Genomic DNA, 7,357 nt, shown 5'->3' with positions numbered 1-7,357 from the left:
TTATAGCATTACTCGTTTATGTATCTCAGCCAAAATTCAATGGCGGCATTTCTTTTCCATTCCTTTCCTTTCAACATTTTCCGCACCTCTATTCCCTTCAGTCTTTCTCCCCCAATTCCCTTCCCCACGAAGAGTAGCATGTCAGCGATTTTTAAATGCTGGCTAAATTCTCTGCTTTTAATTAAAAGGTTTATCTCTCTCTCTCTCTCTTAGGAAGACGTTTCAGGTGCGACATTATCTCACCACGATCAAATGCAGCCACACAAAGCCTACAGATGATGTATTCGAATGTCGCGCACAACATGAAAGCCAGCGTAGTGTGCAGACGACGTATGCCTTCAGCTCAGGCAAGACGACCTTCTTGAACGGAGTCAATGCTTTCTAAGAACACTTAATAACCAACTTTGTCACTCTCAGTGCTGTCAGTCTTGCACTTCTCTTGGTACTCGCACGATGTAAGCAAGGCCGCAAGAACAGATGGAGGCGTCAAGTGCCGCCTCATAATATGCCCGTCGTTTCTTCTGACAGATTTGTCTTGTTGCGAAATCAAATTATACAGTAACTATAACTGGCTGTTCAGCAAGCGACGGGGTGCTCTTGAAGCCATGAGATCTCAAAATGCGTAAATTTACCGTCTTTGTTTTACTGTCAGTTTTTCTTTTCTTTTTGGTAACAGACCTAGACACAAATAGCACAACTGGAGCAATGCTGCAGTGCCTAATAACATTTTCCTCTTGCCTTTTCCTTGCATTTAGCATGCAATGGACAAAACTAATAGTCGAAAATTTGTCCGCATTTCTGGCTTACTTATCACTCATGTCAACATGAACAGCCGGTTGTCCGGGATTGGCAAGCTTGACGCACATCCAGCTGTTGATAGCACTTTTAGGGTACCTTGCTCGGTTTTTAATGACCTTGATTTGACAACTTGTGTTCTGTCTACGCTACGTTTTATAGATCTTAAGGAGGAACGCGACTTTCAGCAATTCTTTTTTTATTTCTTGATGTATTTACATAAAATTTTAACATATTAGAAATAATTTTGCGACGACTGTCACAAAATTTCGCTGCTGCATCAAAAGAAAATTTTTTTCTGATATATACTAGGTGATTTTTAACCTTTACAGATCTTTATTTTAAAAACTGTGAGAGATACGTCGGAGCGGTTTGTGCACGTGGATTGTACAGCAAGGCGGACATTACCTACCTGATATGGTTCAAATGTTAAATGACAAATTCAATAAAATAACCTGATAATTTTTTTTATTTTTTATTTTAGGTGGGCCCTGTTTTTAAATTTTCTTAATAGCCAGTGTGGTTCGAAATATCGAACCTCAAACATACGCATTTGAAGACTCATTTAGTTGGCTTTCCCGCATCGTATATTTATTAATTGACGTCGGTCGCTCTTTTTTATGCATAAAATACGAACGCCATTTGTGTATTTGATAATGTAGATGAAGTGGAATTGATTTCCCCGGCGAAACCACGCGCATCAACGCAATTATATACATTTTCAATGCGGAAAGCCAACTCAACGAGCCTTCAAATGAGTATATTTTACGTTCTATATTTAGAACCACAATTCTGGTTAAAGAAATTTAGAAACAGGACTTCTCTTCGGTATTGACGGCCTACAATTTCGCATTATATCCCTGCCCTTTAATATTAAACATAAAAAGTTTATCCGTTAAATTTAGTTCATTAATCTTCTAATTATTGATCTATATCAGGTACGCAATGTCCGCTTTGCTGTACAATCCACGTGCACCAATCGTTCCGACGTATCTCTCATAGTTTATAAAATAAAGAGCCGTGAAGGTTAAAAACAATCATCATGTATATTTCCTCTGAATGCTGTGAAAAAAAAGGCTGCAGAGTTAAGAAAATATGGCGGAAGGTTGATTCAACATTCATCGCGTTTCTGATGAAGACATTGTTTTGTTTTTTTCGCTAAGCAACATTTTGGTTTTGAATTTTTGCGATGTAACTTCCGTGGACATATCAAGAGTGAGAAGAAAATTTTAAACAAAAAATGTAACATGAATGAATTTAAGAAACAAAGAAGTTTTAGCTGCACTGTTGTCCTAGGAGTGAAACAAAATAAACGAGGTCAAAATAGACACAATAGTCGCGAAGAAATCTGCTTGACAATGAGAATATCTAGGAAGACAGCCGTAACGGATAAAAAACGACCATCGTTCGAGCATTTCCCTGCAATGCAAAGCCATGGCGGTTCACGAAACAGCTTTTTTTAAAGTACTTCCCAGTCAATTTCAGCAAATAAACTTCGGGATAGTATAAAAAAAGGCATGCAAGTGAGTACAACAATTTAAAAAAAACATTTTGCCATTTTTGAGGATTTTTAGAACCGCGTCCCCGCATTAAACTTGTGACGCACTCCCACCTTTGGTGGAAATACGACGATGGAGCATCACAAACCATCCACCTGTAGCACTTAGCCGTCCTTGAGGTGGTCAAAACCGTCATTGCGAAGGTAGCTTTAGGAGCCTCGCTAAAAAAACAGGCCGCCATTTATAAGAAGAAAACTTCGAGGAGCAGATTGTCAGAATGAGTGAAGCTGGTTCCCCGGAGCGAACGCTAACAATTATAACAGGGTGTCTGTTCAGGCAAACAAAGGATAAAAGGAAGACCAACCGTCAAGCAACTGATCCCCCTGGACCTCAAACTGCGGTCATTCCTTACGTGTTTAATCTGTCCCACACTGTCGAGAAAATAATTCAGAAAGCTGCTGTGAAGGTGTTTTTTTCTGCTCCTGTAAAGCTGTTTGTACTTAGCAGACAAGTAAACATATATTTGGGGGGAGGGGGGGGGGGGGGTATCCGCAAAAGCACATGGAGAAATAGGCATCCCGGCCACTTCGTTGAATGTTGCAGCCAAGTGGTGTATTGCATCCTCTTGTCATGTGGCCAGTGAACGGTTAAGAGAGAATGCGAATTCGCCAAATGGATCCTGCGTTAAGGATTTAGCATACCCCTAGGGCAAAAGTAATTTTTGAAGTGCTCACGATTAAAGAGAAGAATGATGCTTGTGTTAGCGTCCCGCTGACTGCACTCAACCCGAAAGATCTGGCATGTCTTGCACGTAAATGAATCGTTGCTGTATAATCACTTTTTTTTTCCTGCCTGCGTCTTGTATGCTTCTGGCTATGCGCATATACATATGTGTGCTGCACATGATCAGTAAACATAGAGTTGCTAATCAGCGCTTCGTTTGTTTTGGCTTTTTTTTTCTTTTGTCTCGTCCAGGCTCTGTACATTGTTTCGATGGTCTTTGAAATTGGAGTGCAGCTTAGCAATGCACCTAATTAATCTCTACGTGTTGAAGATGTATTCTCGATGCAGCCTTGATTACTGTGCTGCCATGTAATATGCCTAAAAGTTCTGTTTTCTTGCTGAGCTCACCACTCTTGAATTTTTGCAGCGGCTTCAGGATGAAGAAATCCAAGCTCAGTGACTGGAAGTTGCAACCAATTTTTTATTTGGAACAGTGCTTTTCTATCTTTTGTTTTGTTTTCCTCCTACTCGGCCAAAACGTTGGTCGAATCGTATGTTGCGGCAGTGTATTCTGAGTTATATGCTTCAAATATGGCAGCGAAGAACGCACTCTTGGACTGAATCTTTTAGAAAAACAAGCGCTCTTATCCCTGAGCGTAAAAACGACGCTCCATATACCCAACTGTGGTTCGGAATGAAAGGCTTTTTGGTTCTCTAGAAGCCAAGGTGAAACCTATACCAAGCGTTTTGAAGTGCTAGTCGCAAGTCGCGCGATCTGTAGCGTCAATTTCTCGCATGTGCAGTCTTTTGATTGCACGTGCGCGGGACTCCGCGCTGGAGAAACTCCGTTTTGGAGAAACTCCGCGCTGGAGAAAGTCCGCGCGCATGGAATAATTTCGGTATTTTTTTTATATGCCACTAACTTCTAGCTCAGTTAAGTGTGGCACAGACCTACTGAGAATTATTTCTTAAATAGCGGCGTGATAACAATGAATGACGGAAGAAGAAAAAGAAGTGGGTAGAAGATGGCGATGTGCCCTTTTTCGGCGTTTTTTTTTTTCTGTTTGGTTAGTTTCTACACGGCCACGTTTTACAATGGAGTACCGCTTTGCGCTTCTGCCTGCAGGGGCGAAGAAAGTTTGAAAATATGTTTTTACCACGCCTTATCCTGATGCAGAAAGCCAAGACCTGGGTTTGTCTTTCAGTAATATCCTCAGAAGAATTCAGCTACACCGCTGGCCTAGTGACATTTTCTTTAAAGGCGTGCCAAAAATGCCCTTTAAACGTGATTGGGTCGTCATGCAATAGCACGTGGTGGCTCTACATTATGGGTACGGTGTGAATTAACAATGTAAGCAGCTATTTTAGAAAAACATACAGGCGCACCTTGTGCAATTTTGTTCTTACATTTCGTAGTAATAGCGTTCTTCCTGGTGCTGTGCGACATTCAGTATATTTGAATTCCCGAAAAGTGTCTAAAGATCCGTCCGACTAACCCAGTGCATTCTCTTACCGTTACGTTACGTTGGTGCGTGTTACATGCTGCGCGTTACGTTGGACTGTATTAAAGGTACGGTAGACGTCGCTGTAGGTTCATGGCTAAAGTACCGTCCAGCGTATGCGTGTCATGCTGCTTGCTAAGTGCTCTTCCCCACGAGGAGGAGGAGGAAAAAAATTATTTAGGGCCAGCACTACGGCCCAGTGAAAAGAGCAGTTGCCCCACCAAGGCCTGTTTTTCACCTGCCGAGCAAGAGTAAAGCCAAGCACTCAGGTGGGAGGGGGAGGGTAAGGAAAATAAGAAGAAATGGCACTGTCACGTGAGTACATAGTGCGATCTGTATCTGCCCTGATCATGGGACGGTTGGGAAAGTCAGCTATGTAATGCCATCCGAAATTGCAGAGCATTAGATGCGCGGGCAGAGTGTTAGTTTGAACTTTGAGAAAGACGTGCGATTGTTCCAAGTTGGTTTGGTTTGGTTTGGTTTACCAGAGCAACTCAGGCTATTGGGGACGACGTAATGGAAGTCACCGGATAATTTCGACCGCCTGTGTTTCTTTATCGTGCACGACACTCGCACAGTACACGGGCCTCTAGCATTTCGCCTCCATTCAAATCCGACCGCTGCGGCCGGGATCGAACCCGCACCTTTCGGGTCAGCAGCCGAGCGCCACAACCACTAAGCCACCGCGGCGGCTTCTTCCTTGTTGAGTGCCGGGTGGGGTTGGGGTAAGATTGCGCGGTTTTTTTTTTATTTGTCTGGGAAAGCTCAGCTACTTGCTCTTATATGTTGCGGTGCCTTCCGCTAACGTAGGATTTGGCCAGGGGATGGAGGGCGCCATGAAGCTTATGGAGGGGTGCATCCAATAAATGCTTAGCTCCCCTTATAGAGTGGTTTCTCTCCTTTCGGTCTGTGTGTTCTTTCTAAGCACTTTTCATAATGTATGGCATATTTATGGAATTTCTCTCTTCTGACTTCCAAGTCATGTTTTTTTAATTATGTTATGCCATTTAGTTCTACAAAAGCCTTCTAAACTAAATGTCTAAGATACGACAGCGTTAACATTCAGTTTCAGCGAATAATGGGGCCTGAAGAAGTTGACATATTCATTGCGTAATATATATACGAACCCAGTTGATGTTCCTGCGCTTTGTTCTTGCCGGATGGTAAGAGACAAGCGACAGTGGGAGAAGTAGCTTTTTGAATAGACACAAGCGGACAAGTCGTTGCCTTGTGGTCTCTCGTTACTTCTTGCGGGTCGGTGGCGAACCGATTGCAATGTTGCAGGCTGTTTGACATAAGCTTGCGAAAATTAAATTAGAAACTAAGAGGCAGAAAACGGTGTTTAGTTGATTATTTTAAGCAAATCGGTATTACTTCTTGGCAAAAAAATAAAGTACAAACTCAACAACAAACAGAAACTAGAGAATCTTAGACCTCTAGTCTAACAACGACGCACTGTTTTTCACTGAAATTCATAACAACAACAACAACATTTGCGCTTCTGTAGCGCGCTTATATTTTTTGTGCAGCTGTTTCGGGCCTGAGCAGGGCCCTCCCACTTGTCGTGACGGGCCGGGTAGGTGACAGCTTCCACTGGCTCGGGCCGGGCCCGGGCATGTATTAGAGAAACCGGGCCGGACTCAAGCGGGTAACGGTAGAGGATACCAAGCCCGGGCCTGGCCTGGGCCAATATAATTACGGTTTGTGTGAATGCTCGCGCTTCTGAGACGAAGACGTGCTTCGCCACAATGCTCGGGGGAGAAGTAACCGAAAGACGGAATCTTGTATCCACTTCTGTCCAAATAGCTTGGTCCTTTGCGCGAAAGATCGCGCACATGGAGTGTAAACCACCGCAGGTTTGAGCTTAGAGCGAGCCAAAAGGGACACTGCTCAGCCGTCGCCACATGCCAAACGTATATATTTGGAGCAACAATGCGGCGGCACGCCACATGTGCTCGAAGAAAACGGCTTGCCATAAGGAAACAAGCGTTCAAGTTCACTAAATAGGCTTCAGCACATGGCGGAAAAGCGCATATGTTCCTCATGTTTGGCGTGGAAAGAGCCGTAAGTTATTTTGGAGTTCACACGCTGCAACTACACGACGTGCTGCAAACGGTAAAACAGAAATGCAATGTTACAATGTGTTGGTCATGCGCGAAGCAGAACAAACCGTTCATTGCTGGCACCCCTAGAAACGCCCGTAATTTGAAAAACACTGATCAGATCCGCTCGACGTACCTGGAAAAAAACGTATCGGACCTGTCCGACGTCATCATCATCATTATCAGCCTGACTACATCCACTGTAGGGCAAAGGCCTCTCCCATGTCTCTCCTATTAAACCTGTCCCTGTCCTCGCCCGACGTACCATTAGCCACAGTCTTCTCGAAACCCGATGGCGCGCCTCAGAATTCTGCGTGACGACCTGTGCGCATGTACACAAGTAGCACCTAGCATCGTTCAACGCTCCACTGTTAACGACGGGTGAAGCTTCCGGGTTGCACTGAGGATGCATAAATGTGCGGCTGCGAACCAATATATCAGATTCAATAAAGCACTTGTGAAGGTAAAAGCTAGTTTGGCGCCTAGCAGCTCAGTCTTCCCCCTCTCCCTCACCCCTTAAGCTTCGCTCCTCTCTTCAAGCCTACGGACTTACTGAAACATGTCAGAGAGCCTTGTCAATGACAGACATCAAGTAGCAGTTCCGAGACATTGCAAGAGAAAAATTGCAAGAATAGGCCGCTCGTTTGTCTCCGCTGTCATCCTCCGAGGTCTTTGTTTCTTTCATTACACAACCTACAACGTACAGCAGCATCCTAGCAAAATTTATGCGTCAGAC

The sequence above is a fragment of the Amblyomma americanum genome, chromosome 3 (assembly GCF_052857255.1).
Source record: "Amblyomma americanum isolate KBUSLIRL-KWMA chromosome 3, ASM5285725v1, whole genome shotgun sequence".
In the NCBI taxonomy this organism is placed as follows: Eukaryota; Metazoa; Arthropoda; class Arachnida; order Ixodida; family Ixodidae; genus Amblyomma; species Amblyomma americanum.
The sequence above is the reverse complement of the archived record's forward strand: the minus strand, read 5'-3'. Positions refer to the sequence as shown.